At 46.1% G+C, this 8,453-nt stretch overlaps 4 non-coding genes across 4 annotated transcripts; all 4 read left to right on the plus strand.

Annotated features, from left to right (window-relative positions):
- The first annotated feature begins 1,175 nt into the window (after window positions 1-1,175).
- LOC130306973 (U2 spliceosomal RNA) lies at window positions 1,176-1,366 on the plus strand. Its single transcript, XR_008856247.1, has one exon. It is a non-coding gene; the product is annotated as a U2 spliceosomal RNA (small nuclear RNA).
- A 2,091-nt stretch (window positions 1,367-3,457) lies between these two features.
- LOC130306974 (U2 spliceosomal RNA) lies at window positions 3,458-3,648 on the plus strand. The gene has a single exon (XR_008856248.1). It is a non-coding gene; the product is annotated as a U2 spliceosomal RNA (small nuclear RNA).
- A 2,091-nt stretch (window positions 3,649-5,739) lies between these two features.
- On the plus strand, window positions 5,740-5,930 carry LOC130306976 (U2 spliceosomal RNA). Its single transcript, XR_008856249.1, has one exon. It is a non-coding gene; the product is annotated as a U2 spliceosomal RNA (small nuclear RNA).
- A 2,091-nt stretch (window positions 5,931-8,021) lies between these two features.
- LOC130306977 (U2 spliceosomal RNA) lies at window positions 8,022-8,212 on the plus strand. The gene has a single exon (XR_008856250.1). It is a non-coding gene; the product is annotated as a U2 spliceosomal RNA (small nuclear RNA).
- The last annotated feature ends 241 nt before the right edge of the window (window positions 8,213-8,453 follow it).

The raw sequence follows: 8,453 nt of genomic DNA on the forward strand, positions 1-8,453 counted from the left end.
GCGACAAATTCAGACAGGAAAAATCAGTATAAATCCTTAGAAAATTATCCCCCAGTGTCTCCATCTGCTGGCGGTATTGAATAAGCATTGCTGCACTGATGGGGTATGCATTAGACGAAAAAAAAGAAGAAAAAGAAGAATAATACGCCCAGAAAAGAGGCGAAAAGGAGAAAAACGTAAAAAAACGTGAAAAAAAAGTAAGAGGAAGAGAAGGGAAAAAAAGGTGGAAATGGGTTTAAAAGTGATTTCGGCGGAGAAATATATATATATATATATATATATATATATATATATATATATATACGCGCACACACACACATATATATAAACGTATTCTCCGTTGAGATATTGCAGCCGCTGCTGTGTCCAGGCCCAGGAGCCTTAGCACTGTGCTGTGATGTCACTCAATACCACTGACATCACTAGGTGTAAACAACATCTCTCCTTTGCTGTGTATGTGACTATGGAGCTGTTTGGTGATGTCGTCTATTATGGCCTTCATAGAAGCAACAGGAGATTGTTGCATCCATCTAGAACCCTCAGAACTACAGTGCTATGATGTCACTCACTTCCACAGGCCTTGCAGAGTGTAAACAACAACAACCCAGCTTTGTTGTGTATGTAACCATAGGGATTGTGATGTCACCTAGAACCTTCACAGCAGCGACAGCTTTATGAGGAGCATCAGCACTGCTCTGCCTGAGCAGAACCATCACCGCCATAGGTTGTCAAATAACCCGGATTTAACCCACACAGGTAAGTCCAATGGGGTGCAGGCATGTCCTCTATGCTTACAGCTTCCCGTGGGTGTTGGTTTGATACCGTTTGGGGACAGCCAAGGAGGCATCTGCAGGCAACAAAGGTAGGTGTGTGCTTGTGTGTGTGTTTCCTATGCAGATCCTAAGCCCAGTGTCACATGCAAGTAGGAGGAGTAAGAAGGGTTCCTGGCAAATCCGGGTTATGGATTGCATTTAAAAAGGCCCCGTGGGAGTGCAATGGGCCCCTGTCTTGCTGCTTAGCAATAATGGTATGGGTTTAGGTTCTGCTGTGTGTACTGGTGGTTGACTGCCCCCCAGCCCAGAGTGTGCATGGAAAATTGTCTGGCAGCCTCCCTGACAGCAAGCAGTGATAGTGCCCATGAAGGGGACCTTGTTGGGCCCGCCCCTTTCACGGTTATCGCTTCTCGGCCTTTTGGCTAAGATCAAGTGTAGTATCTGTTCTTATCAGTTTAATATCTGATACGTCCCCTATCTGGGGACCATATATTAAATGGATTTTTGAGAACGGGGGCCGATTTCGAAGCTTGCTTCCGTCGCCCTATGCATTGACCCGATATGGCAGTATCTTCGGGTACAGTGCACCACCCCCTTACAGGGTTAAAAAGAAAGATTCCTACTTTCATTGCTACCTGCTTGCTGGCTAGCCAGCTAGCCAGCCCTGTGGGCCTTGCTGCTGCTGCTGCTGCTGCTGCAGCCAAAAAACAAAAGGTGGTGCTGCTGCTGCTTCTGCTGCTTCTGCTTGTGTCTGGCCGCTGTTGGAGCGTCCAGGCACAGGACTTCTGCTGCTGCTGACTAAATGGCCTCCTTAATTGGATCATTTGAGTAGCCAGCACACCTGTGCAGGTAGGGCATGACATGATAGGCAGCTGCCTTGATAGCGGGTGGGTGCTGAATGTTCCTAATTGACAAAATAAGATTAATGCTTATGAAGAAATATAAAATCTCATCCCTTCCCCAATATCGCGCCACACCCCTACCCCTTAATTCCCTGGTTGAACTTGATGGACATATGTCTTTTTTCGACCGTACTAACTATGTAACTATGTAACATAACATGGGGGGGTCTCCTGGCTGTTCACACAGGTGTGTCATTGCTGTACATTGACCATGCATTGCTTCTGTGGTATTGCAAAGGCAAAGACAAATGCTTCCAGCCATCCATTGCACTAATGGATTGGTCATCAGCTGGCTGTCTATGTCCCGCATCAATATAGACCAAAGTACAGAGGGTTAGGCTATGCTATAGTGCACCTACCTGATGCATCAGAAGGTGCGAGGCCCTTGCTAAATTCTGTGCACAGACTTTGAGATCTATGCTTTAGACTGTATCTAAACCTGCTCCAACATGGACTGACATTCTGGCCTACTTTCAGCCGATGCGACTTGTCTGTCGCTGAACAGTCGCTTTTTATGTATTCAGCACCTATGTATAATGTTGTAAAAATGCTCTAGAAGCTAAAGTCGCAGAAATGTCACACATATTTGGCCTGCAACTTTCTGTGCGACAAATTCAGACAGGAAAAATCAGTATAAATCCTTAGAAAATTATCCCCCAGTGTCTCCATCTGCTGGCGGTATTGAATAAGCATTGCTGCACTGATGGGGTATGCATTAGACGAAAAAAAAGAAGAAAAAGAAGAATAATACGCCCAGAAAAGAGGCGAAAAGGAGAAAAACGTAAAAAAACGTGAAAAAAAAGTAAGAGGAAGAGAAGGGAAAAAAAGGTGGAAATGGGTTTAAAAGTGATTTCGGCGGAGAAATATATATATATATATATATATATATATATATATATATATATATATACGCGCACACACACACATAGATATAAACGTATTCTCCGTTGAGATATTGCAGCCGCTGCTGTGTCCAGGCCCAGGAGCCTTAGCACTGTGCTGTGATGTCACTCAATACCACTGACATCACTAGGTGTAAACAACATCTCTCCTTTGCTGTGTATGTGACTATGGAGCTGTTTGGTGATGTCGTCTATTATGGCCTTCATAGAAGCAACAGGAGATTGTTGCATCCATCTAGAACCCTCAGAACTACAGTGCTATGATGTCACTCACTTCCACAGGCCTTGCAGAGTGTAAACAACAACAACCCAGCTTTGTTGTGTATGTAACCATAGGGATTGTGATGTCACCTAGAACCTTCACAGCAGCGACAGCTTTATGAGGAGCATCAGCACTGCTCTGCCTGAGCAGAACCATCACCGCCATAGGTTGTCAAATAACCCGGATTTAACCCACACAGGTAAGTCCAATGGGGTGCAGGCATGTCCTCTATGCTTACAGCTTCCCGTGGGTGTTGGTTTGATACCGTTTGGGGACAGCCAAGGAGGCATCTGCAGGCAACAAAGGTAGGTGTGTGCTTGTGTGTGTGTTTCCTATGCAGATCCTAAGCCCAGTGTCACATGCAAGTAGGAGGAGTAAGAAGGGTTCCTGGCAAATCCGGGTTATGGATTGCATTTAAAAAGGCCCCGTGGGAGTGCAATGGGCCCCTGTCTTGCTGCTTAGCAATAATGGTATGGGTTTAGGTTCTGCTGTGTGTACTGGTGGTTGACTGCCCCCCAGCCCAGAGTGTGCATGGAAAATTGTCTGGCAGCCTCCCTGACAGCAAGCAGTGATAGTGCCCATGAAGGGGACCTTGTTGGGCCCGCCCCTTTCACGGTTATCGCTTCTCGGCCTTTTGGCTAAGATCAAGTGTAGTATCTGTTCTTATCAGTTTAATATCTGATACGTCCCCTATCTGGGGACCATATATTAAATGGATTTTTGAGAACGGGGGCCGATTTCGAAGCTTGCTTCCGTCGCCCTATGCATTGACCCGATATGGCAGTATCTTCGGGTACAGTGCACCACCCCCTTACAGGGTTAAAAAGAAAGATTCCTACTTTCATTGCTACCTGCTTGCTGGCTAGCCAGCTAGCCAGCCCTGTGGGCCTTGCTGCTGCTGCTGCTGCTGCTGCAGCCAAAAAACAAAAGGTGGTGCTGCTGCTGCTTCTGCTGCTTCTGCTTGTGTCTGGCCGCTGTTGGAGCGTCCAGGCACAGGACTTCTGCTGCTGCTGACTAAATGGCCTCCTTAATTGGATCATTTGAGTAGCCAGCACACCTGTGCAGGTAGGGCATGACATGATAGGCAGCTGCCTTGATAGCGGGTGGGTGCTGAATGTTCCTAATTGACAAAATAAGATTAATGCTTATGAAGAAATATAAAATCTCATCCCTTCCCCAATATCGCGCCACACCCCTACCCCTTAATTCCCTGGTTGAACTTGATGGACATATGTCTTTTTTCGACCGTACTAACTATGTAACTATGTAACATAACATGGGGGGGTCTCCTGGCTGTTCACACAGGTGTGTCATTGCTGTACATTGACCATGCATTGCTTCTGTGGTATTGCAAAGGCAAAGACAAATGCTTCCAGCCATCCATTGCACTAATGGATTGGTCATCAGCTGGCTGTCTATGTCCCGCATCAATATAGACCAAAGTACAGAGGGTTAGGCTATGCTATAGTGCACCTACCTGATGCATCAGAAGGTGCGAGGCCCTTGCTAAATTCTGTGCACAGACTTTGAGATCTATGCTTTAGACTGTATCTAAACCTGCTCCAACATGGACTGACATTCTGGCCTACTTTCAGCCGATGCGACTTGTCTGTCGCTGAACAGTCGCTTTTTATGTATTCAGCACCTATGTATAATGTTGTAAAAATGCTCTAGAAGCTAAAGTCACAGAAATGTCACACATATTTGGCCTGCAACTTTCTGTGCGACAAATTCAGACAGGAAAAATCAGTATAAATCCTTAGAAAATTATCCCCCAGTGTCTCCATCTGCTGGCGGTATTGAATAAGCATTGCTGCACTGATGGGGTATGCATTAGACGAAAAAAAAGAAGAAAAAGAAGAATAATACGCCCAGAAAAGAGGCGAAAAGGAGAAAAACGTAAAAAAACGTGAAAAAAAAGTAAGAGGAAGAGAAGGGAAAAAAAGGTGGAAATGGGTTTAAAAGTGATTTCGGCGGAGAAATATATATATATATATATATATATATATATATATATATATATATATACGCGCACACACACACATATATATAAACGTATTCTCCGTTGAGATATTGCAGCCGCTGCTGTGTCCAGGCCCAGGAGCCTTAGCACTGTGCTGTGATGTCACTCAATACCACTGACATCACTAGGTGTAAACAACATCTCTCCTTTGCTGTGTATGTGACTATGGAGCTGTTTGGTGATGTCGTCTATTATGGCCTTCATAGAAGCAACAGGAGATTGTTGCATCCATCTAGAACCCTCAGAACTACAGTGCTATGATGTCACTCACTTCCACAGGCCTTGCAGAGTGTAAACAACAACAACCCAGCTTTGTTGTGTATGTAACCATAGGGATTGTGATGTCACCTAGAACCTTCACAGCAGCGACAGCTTTATGAGGAGCATCAGCACTGCTCTGCCTGAGCAGAACCATCACCGCCATAGGTTGTCAAATAACCCGGATTTAACCCACACAGGTAAGTCCAATGGGGTGCAGGCATGTCCTCTATGCTTACAGCTTCCCGTGGGTGTTGGTTTGATACCATTTGGGGACAGCCAAGGAGGCATCTGCAGGCAACAAAGGTAGGTGTGTGCTTGTGTGTGTGTTTCCTATGCAGATCCTAAGCCCAGTGTCACATGCAAGTAGGAGGAGTAAGAAGGGTTCCTGGCAAATCCGGGTTATGGATTGCATTTAAAAAGGCCCCGTGGGAGTGCAATGGGCCCCTGTCTTGCTGCTTAGCAATAATGGTATGGGTTTAGGTTCTGCTGTGTGTACTGGTGGTTGACTGCCCCCCAGCCCAGAGTGTGCATGGAAAATTGTCTGGCAGCCTCCCTGACAGCAAGCAGTGATAGTGCCCATGAAGGGGACCTTGTTGGGCCCGCCCCTTTCACGGTTATCGCTTCTCGGCCTTTTGGCTAAGATCAAGTGTAGTATCTGTTCTTATCAGTTTAATATCTGATACGTCCCCTATCTGGGGACCATATATTAAATGGATTTTTGAGAACGGGGGCCGATTTCGAAGCTTGCTTCCGTCGCCCTATGCATTGACCCGATATGGCAGTATCTTCGGGTACAGTGCACCACCCCCTTACAGGGTTAAAAAGAAAGATTCCTACTTTCATTGCTACCTGCTTGCTGGCTAGCCAGCTAGCCAGCCCTGTGGGCCTTGCTGCTGCTGCTGCTGCTGCTGCAGCCAAAAAACAAAAGGTGGTGCTGCTGCTGCTTCTGCTGCTTCTGCTTGTGTCTGGCCGCTGTTGGAGCGTCCAGGCACAGGACTTCTGCTGCTGCTGACTAAATGGCCTCCTTAATTGGATCATTTGAGTAGCCAGCACACCTGTGCAGGTAGGGCATGACATGATAGGCAGCTGCCTTGATAGCGGGTGGGTGCTGAATGTTCCTAATTGACAAAATAAGATTAATGCTTATGAAGAAATATAAAATCTCATCCCTTCCCCAATATCGCGCCACACCCCTACCCCTTAATTCCCTGGTTGAACTTGATGGACATATGTCTTTTTTCGACCGTACTAACTATGTAACTATGTAACATAACATGGGGGGGTCTCCTGGCTGTTCACACAGGTGTGTCATTGCTGTACATTGACCATGCATTGCTTCTGTGGTATTGCAAAGGCAAAGACAAATGCTTCCAGCCATCCATTGCACTAATGGATTGGTCATCAGCTGGCTGTCTATGTCCCGCATCAATATAGACCAAAGTACAGAGGGTTAGGCTATGCTATAGTGCACCTACCTGATGCATCAGAAGGTGCGAGGCCCTTGCTAAATTCTGTGCACAGACTTTGAGATCTATGCTTTAGACTGTATCTAAACCTGCTCCAACATGGACTGACATTCTGGCCTACTTTCAGCCGATGCGACTTGTCTGTCGCTGAACAGTCGCTTTTTATGTATTCAGCACCTATGTATAATGTTGTAAAAATGCTCTAGAAGCTAAAGTCGCAGAAATGTCACACATATTTGGCCTGCAACTTTCTGTGCGACAAATTCAGACAGGAAAAATCAGTATAAATCCTTAGAAAATTATCCCCCAGTGTCTCCATCTGCTGGCGGTATTGAATAAGCATTGCTGCACTGATGGGGTATGCATTAGACGAAAAAAAAGAAGAAAAAGAAGAATAATACGCCCAGAAAAGAGGCGAAAAGGAGAAAAACGTAAAAAAACGTGAAAAAAAAGTAAGAGGAAGAGAAGGGAAAAAAAGGTGGAAATGGGTTTAAAAGTGATTTCGGCGGAGAAATATATATATATATATATATATATATATATATATATATATATATATACGCGCACACACACACATATATATAAACGTATTCTCCGTTGAGATATTGCAGCCGCTGCTGTGTCCAGGCCCAGGAGCCTTAGCACTGTGCTGTGATGTCACTCAATACCACTGACATCACTAGGTGTAAACAACATCTCTCCTTTGCTGTGTATGTGACTATGGAGCTGTTTGGTGATGTCGTCTATTATGGCCTTCATAGAAGCAACAGGAGATTGTTGCATCCATCTAGAACCCTCAGAACTACAGTGCTATGATGTCACTCACTTCCACAGGCCTTGCAGAGTGTAAACAACAACAACCCAGCTTTGTTGTGTATGTAACCATAGGGATTGTGATGTCACCTAGAACCTTCACAGCAGCGACAGCTTTATGAGGAGCATCAGCACTGCTCTGCCTGAGCAGAACCATCACCGCCATAGGTTGTCAAATAACCCGGATTTAACCCACACAGGTAAGTCCAATGGGGTGCAGGCATGTCCTCTATGCTTACAGCTTCCCGTGGGTGTTGGTTTGATACCGTTTGGGGACAGCCAAGGAGGCATCTGCAGGCAACAAAGGTAGGTGTGTGCTTGTGTGTGTGTTTCCTATGCAGATCCTAAGCCCAGTGTCACATGCAAGTAGGAGGAGTAAGAAGGGTTCCTGGCAAATCCGGGTTATGGATTGCATTTAAAAAGGCCCCGTGGGAGTGCAATGGGCCCCTGTCTTGCTGCTTAGCAATAATGGTATGGGTTTAGGTTCTGCTGTGTGTACTGGTGGTTGACTGCCCCCCAGCCCAGAGTGTGCATGGAAAATTGTCTGGCAGCCTCCCTGACAGCAAGCAGTGATAGTGCCCATGAAGGGGACCTTGTTGGGCCCGCCCCTTTCACGGTTATCGCTTCTCGGCCTTTTGGCTAAGATCAAGTGTAGTATCTGTTCTTATCAGTTTAATATCTGATACGTCCCCTATCTGGGGACCATATATTAAATGGATTTTTGAGAACGGGGGCCGATTTCGAAGCTTGCTTCCGTCGCCCTATGCATTGACCCGATATGGCAGTATCTTCGGGTACAGTGCACCACCCCCTTACAGGGTTAAAAAGAAAGATTCCTACTTTCATTGCTACCTGCTTGCTGGCTAGCCAGCTAGCCAGCCCTGTGGGCCTTGCTGCTGCTGCTGCTGCTGCTGCAGCCAAAAAACAAAAGGTGGTGCTGCTGCTGCTTCTGCTGCTTCTGCTTGTGTCTGGCCGCTGTTGGAGCGTCCAGGCACAGGACTTCTGCTGCTGCTGACTAAATGGCCTCCTTAATTGGATCATTTGAGTAGCC

Source organism: Hyla sarda, unplaced genomic scaffold (genome assembly GCF_029499605.1).
Source record: "Hyla sarda isolate aHylSar1 unplaced genomic scaffold, aHylSar1.hap1 scaffold_1413, whole genome shotgun sequence".
Taxonomy (NCBI): Eukaryota; Metazoa; Chordata; class Amphibia; order Anura; family Hylidae; genus Hyla; species Hyla sarda.